A 16,686-nucleotide genomic window follows, 5' to 3' on the forward strand; every position below is an offset into this window, starting at 1 on the left:
AAGACACAAAACACTAGCAAGCTTCAAGATTTTGGAACAGACAGCAACATCACAAACCAGTTTGTGTCACATGACACCAGTAGCTACTCAGTTATTAACTGCTTTCAGATACTAAACCTATCACTCTTTGTTTTGCACTAGCAATTCTTCCTGCAATAACAACATTCACCAAACTGGATTACATCTGATTGACATTTCACAGGAACATAACTACAGCTACTAACACAATGCTAACCTGGTTTCTCTTACCACGTGTCCGCTCAATATTTTAGGCTCATTCACACATCTCCATCACAGTGTTTCACTCTTGCCAAGTAGACCTGCCCTGTGTAATCTTGGATCAACACAAATATATCACCTGGTATTGTACTGAAAACGGAACTATGTCCATCATTCCTACTACTATCTCACACAACTCGCATTCACCCATCCATGCGCTAGTAATGGCCTACACTGCTGTGTTTCAAAGTGTGCAATATGAATGGTGGTTTTAATGGTTCGTGAGGCTACTGTGTCTCTTTTTGCAGTCACTATTGTCTTCTGGCACCATTGGATGAATAGGAGTTACTCAATAATGTACATGGTCACAGACTGTGTCTTCTTGTGGTGTACTTGATGTGTGAGTTAAAAGTTGCCTTGCATATGCGCACTCTGTCATTAAATCGATTAGTATCGTAAGAAAGTACCACTGAAAGAGTAATGCAATTTGTGTTAGCAGTGAAGACAGTTTCGCAAAAATATTCGCTTGTTTTGAGAGTCTTCAAGACCTGCTACCAGCTCCAATCAGCGTCATTTATCCCACACATTAGAGAAGTGTGTTTCATAGGTATGCCTATGAGACACTAAACTCGCGATGTGAGAACATGGCGACCATACGTGCCAACACGTCTTGCTGCCGCCTAGCGGCAGCTGTGTGAACCTGCTGCTGCTCTGGGTGGATGCTGCGAGAGCAAGCGACTCTACGATCTAAGTTTTACATCCAATACTGCCAAATAAAACAGTTGACAGAGCTGCCACTTACTAAGAACGACACCTCGCAGTAATTAATTCACAGATTAGCACTCGGCAGGCCTTGTGATCCTCGCCAGAGCTGCGTAAAGCTACGTCCAAGCCGAACCATGTTTGACGCGACGCCATAACTATATATACAATTTCAGAGGGCTCCTCGAATGTACTCGCTTCGGCGGTACATATACTAAAATTGGAACGATACAGAGAAGATTAGCATGGATGACACGCAAAATCGTGAAGCGTTCCACATTTTTTTCGCAATCTCACTCTCTCATGTCTCACATCAGCTGCTAATACCCTCAGCCACCTACACAAGTTTCGCTTCATATCTGCACCCACTTGTCACAAACTATGCTGACCATTTACGCAGTTCTCCTCCACTCTCTTTCATTCACAACAGAACATGATAAAACTGGCAATAAACCTATCCCTTACATCACCAATGCACATCTAAAATGTCACTCTAATAACAACTCAGCAAGCACACCAAAACCACAACCACACTGACACAAGTACATGTCACTAGCACCCCTTCAGCTCATTCGCAAACGTGACACAAATCACAGCGAGTCTAAGACTAAGCCTAGCACAGGCAAAAGCCTCTTCTCTTCCTCAGTATCACACTCTGCTGGCACAACATCTCTTCCTACTGTCTCAATCACGTCATTTCATAACACACACCTACTGCCACACACAACATTTGGAAACCTGACATCAACTTTACACAAGATAGCTGCATGTTCCAAATCTTTCTCACTCACATACTTTCACTCAGACTACTGCTTAAATACACTCTAGCGCTCTAAAATTAGCTTGCATTACCTAATATTTATTTTTCTCTAACGCCTACAAAGCTTCTGGTGCCTGTATGCCACTATCACATACTTTCTGCACACAGACCCACAACATTTAACTTTATTCATCTTCATGGCTGCAGCTGATGCCATAATTGTTTCAGCAGCATAAATAAACATGTGAAGGTAGATGTCTCTTTAATCATTAAGTGTGCAAGTTACCCCTTTACAGGAAGTTCATTTAACATTATGTTTCAAGTAACTCTCCTAGTGGCCTTGCTGTCCAGCTGCAGCCTCATAATACAGGCTGCAGGTGACACCTCATCAGATTCTTAACTGAAGCATATCTGCCTGTGTAATAAGCCACTGCCCTTCACCTAAAAACCAACTATTACAGCAAATCTGTGGTGCACCAGCATGTCATGTACAAATTTCACTAGTGCGACACACAAAGTATTTTACAAACATGTCTGGCAATCTGCCACTACATATAGTTACCTAAATTAAATTCAAAAGTGTCAGCCAATGAATACCACAACACTGAAGTGTTTAGAAAGCAGACCAGTATGCTAATATTAACATATAGTATTTAGATGTGAGGCTCTACTATTTTGACAGCACTTTGAATCCCATCAATGTCATACAAGTCGATGCTGTTCACAATTACAGCTGATGCACCTCTCATCCTGTGTCTAGCAGAAAGATTGGACAAACCCTGCATGCAATATTCATCATGTCACATACACAGAAGCTCTAGCACATAAGCAAATACAGAGGCAGTCAAGACACAAAACACTAGCAAGCTTCAAGATTTTGGAACAGACAGCAACATCACAAACCAGTTTGTGTCACATGACACCAGTAGCTACTCAGTTATTAACTGCTTTCAGATACTAAACCTATCACTCTTTGTTTTGCACTAGCAATTCTTCCTGCAATAACAACATTCACCAAACTGGATTACATCTGATTGACATTTCACAGGAACATAACTACAGCTACTAACACAATGCTAACCTGGTTTCTCTTACCACATGTCCGCTCAATATTTTAGGCTCATTCACACATCTCCATCACAGTGTTTCACTCTTGCCAAGTAGACCTGCCCTGTGTAATCTTGGATCAACACAAATATATCACCTGGTATTGTACTGAAAACGGAACTATGTCCATCATTCCTACTACTATCTCACACAACTCGCATTCACCCATCCATGCGCTAGTAATGGCCTACACTGCTGTGTTTCAAAGTGTGCAATATGAATGGTGGTTTTAATGGTTCGTGAGGCTACTGTGTCTCTTTTTGCAGTCACTATTGTCTTCTGGCACCATTGGATGAATAGGAGTTACTCAATAATGTACATGGTCACAGACTGTGTCTTCTTGTGGTGTACTTGATGTGTGAGTTAAAAGTTGCCTTGCATATGCGCACTCTGTCATTAAATCGATTAGTATCGTAAGAAAGTACCACTGAAAGAGTAATGCAATTTGTGTTAGCAGTGAAGACAGTTTCGCAAAAATATTCGCTTGTTTTGAGAGTCTTCAAGACCTGCTACCAGCTCCAATCAGCGTCATTTATCCCACACATTAGAGAAGTGTGTTTCATAGGTATGCCTATGAGACACTAAACTCGCGATGTGAGAACATGGCGACCATACGTGCCAACACGTCTTGCTGCCGCCTAGCGGCAGCTGTGTGAACCTGCTGCTGCTCTGGGTGGATGCTGCGAGAGCAAGCGACTCTACGATCTAAGTTTTACATCCAATACTGCCAAATAAAACAGTTGACAGAGCTGCCACTTACTAAGAACGACACCTCGCAGTAATTAATTCACAGATTAGCACTCGGCAGGCCTTGTGATCCTCGCCAGAGCTGCGTAAAGCTACGTCCAAGCCGAACCATGTTTGACGCGACGCCATAACTATATATACAATTTCAGAGGGCTCCTCGAATGTACTCGCTTCGGCGGTACATATACTAAAATTGGAACGATACAGAGAAGATTAGCATGGATGACACGCAAAATCGTGAAGCGTTCCACATTTTTTTCGCAATCTCACTCTCTCATGTCTCACATCAGCTGCTAATACCCTCAGCCACCTACACAAGTTTCGCTTCATATCTGCACCCACTTGTCACAAACTATGCTGACCATTTACGCAGTTCTCCTCCACTCTCTTTCATTCACAACAGAACATGATAAAACTGGCAATAAACCTATCCCTTACATCACCAATGCACATCTAAAATGTCACTCTAATAACAACTCAGCAAGCACACCAAAACCACAACCACACTGACACAAGTACATGTCACTAGCACCCCTTCAGCTCATTCGCAAACGTGACACAAATCACAGCGAGTCTAAGACTAAGCCTAGCACAGGCAAAAGCCTCTTCTCTTCCTCAGTATCACACTCTGCTGGCACAACATCTCTTCCTACTGTCTCAATCACGTCATTTCATAACACACACCTACTGCCACACACAACATTTGGAAACCTGACATCAACTTTACACAAGATAGCTGCATGTTCCAAATCTTTCTCACTCACATACTTTCACTCAGACTACTGCTTAAATACACTCTAGCGCTCTAAAATTAGCTTGCATTACCTAATATTTATTTTTCTCTAACGCCTACAAAGCTTCTGGTGCCTGTATGCCACTATCACATACTTTCTGCACACAGACCCACAACATTTAACTTTATTCATCTTCATGGCTGCAGCTGATGCCATAATTGTTTCAGCAGCATAAATAAACATGTGAAGGTAGATGTCTCTTTAATCATTAAGTGTGCAAGTTACCCCTTTACAGGAAGTTCATTTAACATTATGTTTCAAGTAACTCTCCTAGTGGCCTTGCTGTCCAGCTGCAGCCTCATAATACAGACTGCAGGTGACACCTCATCAGATTCTTAACTGAAGCATATCTGCCTGTGTAATAAGCCACTGCCCTTCACCTAAAAACCAACTATTACAGCAAATCTGTGGTGCACCAGCATGTCATGTACAAATTTCACTAGTGCGACACACAAAGTATTTTACAAACATGTCTGGCAATCTGCCACTACATATAGTTACCTAAATTAAATTCAAAAGTGTCAGCCAATGAATACCACAACACTGAAGTGTTTAGAAAGCAGACCAGTATGCTAATATTAACATATAGTATTTAGATGTGAGGCTCTACTATTTTGACAGCACTTTGAATCCCATCAATGTCATACAAGTCGATGCTGTTCACAATTACAGCTGATGCACCTCTCATCCTGTGTCTAGCAGAAAGATTGGACAAACCCTGCATGCAATATTCATCATGTCACATACACAGAAGCTCTAGCACATAAGCAAATACAGAGGCAGTCAAGACACAAAACACTAGCAAGCTTCAAGATTTTGGAACAGACAGCAACATCACAAACCAGTTTGTGTCACATGACACCAGTAGCTACTCAGTTATTAACTGCTTTCAGATACTAAACCTATCACTCTTTGTTTTGCACTAGCAATTCTTCCTGCAATAACAACATTCACCAAACTGGATTACATCTGATTGACATTTCACAGGAACATAACTACAGCTACTAACACAATGCTAACCTGGTTTCTCTTACCACATGTCCGCTCAATATTTTAGGCTCATTCACACATCTCCATCACAGTGTTTCACTCTTGCCAAGTAGACCTGCCCTGTGTAATCTTGGATCAACACAAATATATCACCTGGTATTGTACTGAAAACGGAACTATGTCCATCATTCCTACTACTATCTCACACAACTCGCATTCACCCATCCATGCGCTAGTAATGGCCTACACTGCTGTGTTTCAAAGTGTGCAATATGAATGGTGGTTTTAATGGTTCGTGAGGCTACTGTGTCTCTTTTTGCAGTCACTATTGTCTTCTGGCACCATTGGATGAATAGGAGTTACTCAATAATGTACATGGTCACAGACTGTGTCTTCTTGTGGTGTACTTGATGTGTGAGTTAAAAGTTGCCTTGCATATGCGCACTCTGTCATTAAATCGATTAGTATCGTAAGAAAGTACCACTGAAAGAGTAATGCAATTTGTGTTAGCAGTGAAGACAGTTTCGCAAAAATATTCGCTTGTTTTGAGAGTCTTCAAGACCTGCTACCAGCTCCAATCAGCGTCATTTATCCCACACATTAGAGAAGTGTGTTTCATAGGTATGCCTATGAGACACTAAACTCGCGATGTGAGAACATGGCGACCATACGTGCCAACACGTCTTGCTGCCGCCTAGCGGCAGCTGTGTGAACCTGCTGCTGCTCTGGGTGGATGCTGCGAGAGCAAGCGACTCTACGATCTAAGTTTTACATCCAATACTGCCAAATAAAACAGTTGACAGAGCTGCCACTTACTAAGAACGACACCTGGCAGTAATTAATTCACAGATTAGCACTCGGCAGGCCTTGTGATCCTCGCCAGAGCTGCGTAAAGCTACGTCCAAGCCGAACCATGTTTGACGCGACGCCATAACTATATATACAATTTCAGAGGGCTCCTCGAATGTACTCGCTTCGGCGGTACATATACTAAAATTGGAACGATACAGAGAAGATTAGCATGGCCCCTGCGCAAGGATGACACGCAAAATCGTGAAGCGTTCCACATTTTTTTTCGCAATCTCACTCTCTCATGTCTCACATCAGCTGCTAATACCCTCAGCCACCTACACAAGTTTCGCTTCATATCTGCACCCACTTGTCACAAACTATGCTGACCATTTACGCAGTTCTCCTCCACTCTCTTTCATTCACAACAGAACATGATAAAACTGGCAATAAACCTATCCCTTACATCACCAATGCACATCTAAAATGTCACTCTAATAACAACTCAGCAAGCACACCAAAACCACAACCACACTGACACAAGTACATGTCACTAGCACCCCTTCAGCTCATTCGCAAACGTGACACAAATCACAGCGAGTCTAAGACTAAGCCTAGCACAGGCAAAAGCCTCTTCTCTTCCTCAGTATCACACTCTGCTGGCACAACATCTCTTCCTACTGTCTCAATCACGTCATTTCATAACACACACCTACTGCCACACACAACATTTGGAAACCTGACATCAACTTTACACAAGATAGCTGCATGTTCCAAATCTTTCTCACTCACATACTTTCACTCAGACTACTGCTTAAATACACTCTAGCGCTCTAAAATTAGCTTGCATTACCTAATATTTATTTTTCTCTAACGCCTACAAAGCTTCTGGTGCCTGTATGCCACTATCACATACTTTCTGCACACAGACCCACAACATTTAACTTTATTCATCTTCATGGCTGCAGCTGATGCCATAATTGTTTCAGCAGCATAAATAAACATGTGAAGGTAGATGTCTCTTTAATCATTAAGTGTGCAAGTTACCCCTTTACAGGAAGTTCATTTAACATTATGTTTCAAGTAACTCTCCTAGTGGCCTTGCTGTCCAGCTGCAGCCTCATAATACAGACTGCAGGTGACACCTCATCAGATTCTTAACTGAAGCATATCTGCCTGTGTAATAAGCCACTGCCCTTCACCTAAAAACCAACTATTACAGCAAATCTGTGGTGCACCAGCATGTCATGTACAAATTTCACTAGTGCGACACACAAAGTATTTTACAAACATGTCTGGCAATCTGCCACTACATATAGTTACCTAAATTAAATTCAAAAGTGTCAGCCAATGAATACCACAACACTGAAGTGTTTAGAAAGCAGACCAGTATGCTAATATTAACATATAGTATTTAGATGTGAGGCTCTACTATTTTGACAGCACTTTGAATCCCATCAATGTCATACAAGTCGATGCTGTTCACAATTACAGCTGATGCACCTCTCATCCTGTGTCTAGCAGAAAGATTGGACAAACCCTGCATGCAATATTCATCATGTCACATACACAGAAGCTCTAGCACATAAGCAAATACAGAGGCAGTCAAGACACAAAACACTAGCAAGCTTCAAGATTTTGGAACAGACAGCAACATCACAAACCAGTTTGTGTCACATGACACCAGTAGCTACTCAGTTATTAACTGCTTTCAGATACTAAACCTATCACTCTTTGTTTTGCACTAGCAATTCTTCCTGCAATAACAACATTCACCAAACTGGATTACATCTGATTGACATTTCACAGGAACATAACTACAGCTACTAACACAATGCTAACCTGGTTTCTCTTACCACATGTCCGCTCAATATTTTAGGCTCATTCACACATCTCCATCACAGTGTTTCACTCTTGCCAAGTAGACCTGCCCTGTGTAATCTTGGATCAACACAAATATATCACCTGGTATTGTACTGAAAACGGAACTATGTCCATCATTCCTACTACTATCTCACACAACTCGCATTCACCCATCCATGCGCTAGTAATGGCCTACACTGCTGTGTTTCAAAGTGTGCAATATGAATGGTGGTTTTAATGGTTCGTGAGGCTACTGTGTCTCTTTTTGCAGTCACTATTGTCTTCTGGCACCATTGGATGAATAGGAGTTACTCAATAATGTACATGGTCACAGACTGTGTCTTCTTGTGGTGTACTTGATGTGTGAGTTAAAAGTTGCCTTGCATATGCGCACTCTGTCATTAAATCGATTAGTATCGTAAGAAAGTACCACTGAAAGAGTAATGCAATTTGTGTTAGCAGTGAAGACAGTTTCGCAAAAATATTCGCTTGTTTTGAGATTCTTCAAGACCTGCTACCAGCTCCAATCAGCGTCATTTATCCCACACATTAGAGAAGTGTGTTTCATAGGTATGCCTATGAGACACTAAACTCGCGATGTGAGAACATGGCGACCATACGTGCCAACACGTCTTGCTGCCGCCTAGCGGCAGCTGTGTGAACCTGCTGCTGCTCTGGGTGGATGCTGCGAGAGCAAGCGACTCTACGATCTAAGTTTTACATCCAATACTGCCAAATAAAACAGTTGACAGAGCTGCCACTTACTAAGAACGACACCTCGCAGTAATTAATTCACAGATTAGCACTCGGCAGGCCTTGTGATCCTCGCCAGAGCTGCGTAAAGCTACGTCCAAGCCGAACCATGTTTGACGCGACGCCATAACTATATATACAATTTCAGAGGGCTCCTCGAATGTACTCGCTTCGGCGGTACATATACTAAAATTGGAACGATACAGAGAAGATTAGCATGGCCCCTGCGCAAGGATGACACGCAAAATCGTGAAGCGTTCCACATTTTTTTTCGCAATCTCACTCTCTCATGTCTCACATCAGCTGCTAATACCCTCAGCCACCTACACAAGTTTCTCTTCATATCTGCACCCACTTGTCACAAACTATGCTGTCCATTTACGCAGTTCTCCTCCACTCTCTTTCATTCACAACAGAACATGATAAAACTGGCAATAAACCTATCCCTTACATCACCAATGCACATCTAAAATGTCACTCTAATAACAACTCAGCAAGCACACCAAAACCACAACTACACTGACACAAGTACATGTCACTAGCACCCCTTCAGCTCATTCGCAAACGTGACACAAATCACAGCGATTCTAAGACTAAGCCTAGCACAGGCAAAAGCCTCTTCTCTTCCTCAGTATCACACTCTGCTGGCACAACATCTCTTCCTACTGTCTCAATCACGTCATTTCATAACACACACCTACTGCCACACACAACATTTGGAAACCTGACATCAACTTTACACAAGATAGCTGCATGTTCCAAATCTTTCTCACTCACATACTTTCACTCAGACTACTGCTTAAATACACTCTAGCGCTCTAAAATTAGCTTGCATTACCTAATATTTATTTTTCTCTAACGCCTACAAAGCTTCTGGTGCCTGTATGCCACTATCACATACTTTCTGCACACAGACCCACAACATTTAACTTTATTCATCTTCATGGCTGCAGCTGATGCCATAATTGTTTCAGCAGCATAAATAAACATGTGAAGGTAGATGTCTCTTTAATCATTAAGTGTGCAAGTTACCCCTTTACAGGAAGTTCATTTAACATTATGTTTCAAGTAACTCTCCTAGAGGCCTTGCTGTCCAGCTGCAGCCTCATAATACAGGCTGCAGGTGACACCTCATCAGATTCTTAACTGAAGCATATCTGCCTGTGTAATAAGCCACTGCCCTTCACCTAAAAACCAACTATTACAGCAAATCTGTGGTGCACCAGCATGTCATGTACAAATTTCACTAGTGCGACACACAAAGTATTTTACAAACATGTCTGGCAATCTGCCACTACATATAGTTACCTAAATTAAATTCAAAAGTGTCAGCCAATGAATACCACAACACTGAAGTGTTTAGAAAGCAGACCAGTATGCTAATATTAACATATAGTATTTAGATGTGAGGCTCTACTATTTTGACAGCACTTTGAATCCCATCAATGTCATACAAGTCGATGCTGTTCACAATTACAGCTGATGCACCTCTCATCCTGTGTCTAGCAGAAAGATTGGACAAACCCTGCATGCAATATTCATCATGTCACATACACAGAAGCTCTAGCACATAAGCAAATACAGAGGCAGTCAAGACACAAAACACTAGCAAGCTTCAAGATTTTGGAACAGACAGCAACATCACAAACCAGTTTGTGTCACATGACACCAGTAGCTACTCAGTTATTAACTGCTTTCAGATACTAAACCTATCACTCTTTGTTTTGCACTAGCAATTCTTCCTGCAATAACAACATTCACCAAACTGGATTACATCTGATTGACATTTCACAGGAACATAACTACAGCTACTAACACAATGCTAACCTGGTTTCTCTTACCACATGTCCGCTCAATATTTTAGGCTCATTCACACATCTCCATCACAGTGTTTCACTCTTGCCAAGTAGACCTGCCCTGTGTAATCTTGGATCAACACAAATATATCACCTGGTATTGTACTGAAAACGGAACTATGTCCATCATTCCTACTACTATCTCACACAACTCGCATTCACCCATCCATGCGCTAGTAATGGCCTACACTGCTGTGTTTCAAAGTGTGCAATATGAATGGTGGTTTTAATGGTTCGTGAGGCTACTGTGTCTCTTTTTGCAGTCACTATTGTCTTCTGGCACCATTGGATGAATAGGAGTTACTCAATAATGTACATGGTCACAGACTGTGTCTTCTTGTGGTGTACTTGATGTGTGAGTTAAAAGTTGCCTTGCATATGCGCACTCTGTCATTAAATCGATTAGTATCGTAAGAAAGTACCACTGAAAGAGTAATGCAATTTGTGTTAGCAGTGAAGACAGTTTCGCAAAAATATTCGCTTGTTTTGAGAGTCTTCAAGACCTGCTACCAGCTCCAATCAGCGTCATTTATCCCACACATTAGAGAAGTGTGTTTCATAGGTATGCCTATGAGACACTAAACTCGCGATGTGAGAACATGGCGACAATACGTGCCAACACGTCTTGCTGCCGCCTAGCGGCAGCTGTGTGAACCTGCTGCTGCTCTGGGTGGATGCTGCGAGAGCATGCGACTCTACGATCTATGTTTTACATCCAATACTGCCAAATAATACAGTTGACAGAGCTGCCACTTACTAAGAACGACACCTCGCAGTAATTAATTCACAGATTAGCACTCGGCAGGCCTTGTGATCCTCGCCAGAGCTGCGTAAAGCTACGTCCAAGCCCAACCATGTTTGACGCGACGCCATAACTATATATACAATTTCAGAGGGCTGCTCGAATGTACTCGCTTCGGCGGTACATATACTAAAATTGGAACGATACAGAGAAGATTAGCATGGCCCCTGCGCAAGGATGACACGCAAAATCGTGAAGCGTTCCACATTTTTTTCGCAATCTCACTCTCTCATGTCTCACATCAGCTGCTAATACCCTCAGCCACCTACACAAGTTTCGCTTCATATCTGCACCCACTTGTCACAAACTATGCTGACCATTTACGCAGTTCTCCTCCACTCTCTTTCATTCACAACAGAACATGATAAAACTGGCAATAAACCTATCCCTTACATCACCAATGCACATCTAAAATGTCACTCTAATAACAACTCAGCAAGCACACCAAAACCACAACCACACTGACACAAGTACCTGTCACTAGCACCCCTTCAGCTCATTTGCAAACGTGACACAAATCACAGCGAGTCTAAGACTAAGCCTAGCACAGGCAAAAGCCTCTTCTCTTCCTCAGTATCACACTCTGCTGGCACAACATCTCTTCCTACTGTCTCAATCACGTCATTTCATAACACACACCTACTGCCACACACAACATTTGGAAACCTGACATCAACTTTACACAAGATAGCTGCATGTTCCAAATCTTTCTCACTCACATACCTTCACTCAGACTACTGCTTAAATACACTCTAGCGCTCTAAAATTAGCTTGCATTACCTAATATTTATTTTTCTCTAACGCCTACAAAGCTTCTGGTGCCTGTATGCCACTATCACATACTTTCTGCACACAGACCCACAAACTTTAACTTTATTCATCTTCATGGCTGCAGCTGATGCCATAATTGTTTCAGCAGCATAAATAAACATGTGAAGGTAGATGTCTCTTTAATCATTAAGTGTGCAAGTTACCCCTTTACAGGAAGTTCATTTAACATTATGTTTCAAGTAACTCTCCTAGTGGCCTTGCTGTCCAGCTGCAGCCTCATAATACAGACTGCAGGTGACACCTCATCAGATTCTTAACTGAAGCATATCTGCCTGTGTAATAAGCCACTGCCCTTCACCTAAAAACCAACTATTACAGCAAATCTGTGGTGCACCAGCATGTCATGTACAAATTTCACTAGTGCGACACACAAAGTATTTTACAAACATGTCTGGCAATCTGCCACTACATATAGTTACCTAAATTAAATTCAAAAGTGTCAGCCAATGAATACCACAACACTGAAGTGTTTAGAAAGCAGACCAGTATGCTAATATTAACATATAGTATTTAGATGTGAGGCTCTACTATTTTGACAGCACTTTGAATCCCATCAATGTCATACAAGTCGATGCTGTTCACAATTACAGCTGATGCACCTCTCATCCTGTGTCTAGCAGAAAGATTGGACAAACCCTGCATGCAATATTCATCATGTCACATACACAGAAGCTCTAGCACATAAGCAAATACAGAGGCAGTCAAGACACAAAACACTAGCAAGCTTCAAGATTTTGGAACAGACAGCAACATCACAAACCAGTTTGTGTCACATGACACCAGTAGCTACTCAGTTATTAACTGCTTTCAGATACTAAACCTATCACTCTTTGTTTTGCACTAGCAATTCTTCCTGCAATAACAACATTCACCAAACTGGATTACATCTGACTGACATTTCACAGGAACATAACTACAGCTACTAACACAATGCTAACCTGGTTTCTCTTACCACATGTCCGCTCAATATTTTAGGCTCATTCACACATCTCCATCACAGTGTTTCACTCTTGCCAAGTAGACCTGCCCTGTGTAATCTTGGATCAACACAAATATATCACCTGGTATTGTACTGAAAACGGAACTATGTCCATCATTCCTACTACTATCTCACACAACTCGCATTCACCCATCCATGCGCTAGTAATGGCCTACACTGCTGTGTTTCAAAGTGTGCAATATGAATGGTGGTTTTAATGGTTCGTGAGGCTACTGTGTCTCTTTTTGCAGTCACTATTGTCTTCTGGCACCATTGGATGAATAGGAGTTACTCAATAATGTACATGGTCACAGACTGTGTCTTCTTGTGGTGTACTTGATGTGTGAGTTAAAAGTTGCCTTGCATATGCGCACTCTGTCATTAAATCGATTAGTATCGTAAGAAAGTACCACTGAAAGAGTAATGCAATTTGTGTTAGCAGTGAAGACAGTTTCGCAAAAATATTCGCTTGTTTTGAGAGTCTTCAAGACCTGCTACCAGCTCCAATCAGCGTCATTTATCCCACACATTAGAGAAGTGTGTTTCATAGGTATGCCTATGAGACACTAAACTCGCGATGTGAGAACATGGCGACAATACGTGCCAACACGTCTTGCTGCCGCCTAGCGGCAGCTGTGTGAACCTGCTGCTGCTCTGGGTGGATGCTGCGAGAGCATGCGACTCTACGATCTAAGTTTTACATCCAATACTGCCAAATAATACAGTTGACAGAGCTGCCACTTACTAAGAACGACACCTCGCAGTAATTAATTCACAGATTAGCACTCGGCAGGCCTTGTGATCCTCGCCAGAGCTGCGTAAAGCTACGTCCAAGCCGAACCATGTTTGACGCGACGCCATAACTATATATACAATTTCAGAGGGCTCCTCGAATGTACTCGCTTCGGCGGTACATATACTAAAATTGGAACGATACAGAGAAGATTAGCATGGCCCCTGCGCAAGGATGACACGCAAAATCGTGAAGCGTTCCACATTTTTTTCGCAATCTCACTCTCTCATGTCTCACATCAGCTGCTAATACCCTCAGCCACCTACACAAGTTTCGCTTCATATCTGCACCCACTTGTCACAAACTATGCTGACCATTTACGCAGTTCTCCTCCACTCTCTTTCATTCACAACAGAACATGATAAAACTGGCAATAAACCTATCCCTTACATCACCAATGCACATCTAAAATGTCACTCTAATAACAACTCAGCAAGCACACCAAAACCACAACCACACTGACACAAGTACCTGTCACTAGCACCCCTTCAGCTCATTTGCAAACGTGACACAAATCACAGCGAGTCTAAGACTAAGCCTAGCACAGGCAAAAGCCTCTTCTCTTCCTCAGTATCACACTCTGCTGGCACAACATCTCTTCCTACTGTCTCAATCACGTCATTTCATAACACACACCTACTGCCACACACAACATTTGGAAACCTGACATCAACTTTACACAAGATAGCTGCATGTTCCAAATCTTTCTCACTCACATACCTTCACTCAGACTACTGCTTAAATACACTCTAGCGCTCTAAAATTAGCTTGCATTACCTAATATTTATTTTTCTCTAACGCCTACAAAGCTTCTGGTGCCTGTATGCCACTATCACATACTTTCTGCACACAGACCCACAAACTTTAACTTTATTCATCTTCATGGCTGCAGCTGATGCCATAATTGTTTCAGCAGCATAAATAAACATGTGAAGGTAGATGTCTCTTTAATCATTAAGTGTGCAAGTTACCCCTTTACAGGAAGTTCATTTAACATTATGTTTCAAGTAACTCTCCTAGTGGCCTTGCTGTCCAGCTGCAGCCTCATAATACAGGCTGCAGGTGACACCTCATCAGATTCTTAACTGAAGCATATCTGCCTGTGTAATAAGCCACTGCCCTTCACCTAAAAACCAACTATTACAGCAAATCTGTGGTGCACCAGCATGTCATGTACAAATTTCACTAGTGCGACACACAAAGTATTTTACAAACATGTCTGGCAATCTGCCACTACATATAGTTACCTAAATTAAATTCAAAAGTGTCAGCCAATGAATACCACAACACTGAAGTGTTTAGAAAGCAGACCAGTATGCTAATATTAACATATAGTATTTAGATGTGAGGCTCTACTATTTTGACAGCACTTTGAATCCCATCAATGTCATACAAGTCGATGCTGTTCACAATTACAGCTGATGCACCTCTCATCCTGTGTCTAGCAGAAAGATTGGACAAACCCTGCATGCAATATTCATCATGTCACATACACAGAAGCTCTAGCACATAAGCAAATACAGAGGCAGTCAAGACACAAAACACTAGCAAGCTTCAAGATTTTGGAACAGACAGCAACATCACAAACCAGTTTGTGTCACATGACACCAGTAGCTACTCAGTTATTAACTGCTTTCAGATACTAAACCTATCACTCTTTGTTTTGCACTAGCAATTCTTCCTGCAATAACAACATTCACCAAACTGGATTACATCTGATTGACATTTCACAGGAACATAACTACAGCTACTAACACAATGCTAACCTGGTTTCTCTTACCACATGTCCGCTCAATATTTTAGGCTCATTCACACATCTCCATCACAGTGTTTCACTCTTGCCAAGTAGACCTGCCCTGTGTAATCTTGGATCAACACAAATATATCACCTGGTATTGTACTGAAAACGGAACTATGCCCATCATTCCTACTACTATCTCACACAACTCGCATTCACCCATCCATGCGCTAGTAATGGCCTACACTGCTGTGTTTCAAAGTGTGCAATATGAATGGTGGTTTTAATGGTTCGTGAGGCTACTGTGTCTCTTTTTGCAGTCACTATTGTCTTCTGGCACCATTGGATGAATAGGAGTTACTCAATAATGTACATGGTCACAGACTGTGTCTTCTTGTGGTGTACTTGATGTGTGAGTTAAAAGTTGCCTTGCATATGCGCACTCTGTCATTAAATCGATTAGTATCGTAAGAAAGTACCACTGAAAGAGTAATGCAATTTGTGTTAGCAGTGAAGACAGTTTCGCAAAAATATTCGCTTGTTTTGAGAGTCTTCAAGACCTGCTACCAGCTCCAATCAGCGTCATTTATCCCACACATTAGAGAAGTGTGTTTCATAGGTATGCCTATGAGACACTAAACTCGCGATGTGAGAACATGGCGACAATACGTGCCAACACGTCTTGCTGCCGCCTAGCGGCAGCTGTGTGAACCTGCTGCTGCTCTGGGTGGATGCTGCGAGAGCAAGCGACTCTACGATCTAAGTTTTACATCCAATACTGCCAAATAATACAGTTGACAGAGCTGCCACTTACTAAGAACGACACCTCGCAGTAATTAATTCACAGATTAGCACTCGGCAGGCCTTGTGATCCTCGCCAGAGCTGCGTAAAGCTACGTCCAA

General features: G+C 42.0%; 4 non-coding genes and 2 pseudogenes across 4 annotated transcripts; all 6 read left to right on the forward strand.

Moving 5' to 3' along the window:
- Positions 1 to 1,171: 1,171 nt before the first annotated feature.
- Positions 1,172 to 1,265, forward strand: LOC126196834 (U6 spliceosomal RNA; annotated as a pseudogene).
- A 2,493-nt stretch (positions 1,266 to 3,758) lies between these two features.
- On the forward strand, positions 3,759 to 3,852 carry LOC126196836 (U6 spliceosomal RNA; annotated as a pseudogene).
- A 2,493-nt stretch (positions 3,853 to 6,345) lies between these two features.
- On the forward strand, positions 6,346 to 6,452 carry LOC126196710 (U6 spliceosomal RNA). Its single transcript, XR_007539164.1, has one exon. It is a non-coding gene; the product is annotated as a U6 spliceosomal RNA (small nuclear RNA).
- Positions 6,453 to 8,946: 2,494 nt separating this feature from the next.
- On the forward strand, positions 8,947 to 9,053 carry LOC126196713 (U6 spliceosomal RNA). The gene has a single exon (XR_007539165.1). It is a non-coding gene; the product is annotated as a U6 spliceosomal RNA (small nuclear RNA).
- A 2,494-nt stretch (positions 9,054 to 11,547) lies between these two features.
- LOC126196714 (U6 spliceosomal RNA) lies at positions 11,548 to 11,654 on the forward strand. The gene has a single exon (XR_007539166.1). It is a non-coding gene; the product is annotated as a U6 spliceosomal RNA (small nuclear RNA).
- Positions 11,655 to 14,147: 2,493 nt separating this feature from the next.
- LOC126196715 (U6 spliceosomal RNA) lies at positions 14,148 to 14,254 on the forward strand. The gene has a single exon (XR_007539167.1). It is a non-coding gene; the product is annotated as a U6 spliceosomal RNA (small nuclear RNA).
- The last annotated feature ends 2,432 nt before the right edge of the window (positions 14,255 to 16,686 follow it).

Source organism: Schistocerca nitens, chromosome 7 (assembly GCF_023898315.1).
Source record: "Schistocerca nitens isolate TAMUIC-IGC-003100 chromosome 7, iqSchNite1.1, whole genome shotgun sequence".
Taxonomy (NCBI): Eukaryota; Metazoa; Arthropoda; class Insecta; order Orthoptera; family Acrididae; genus Schistocerca; species Schistocerca nitens.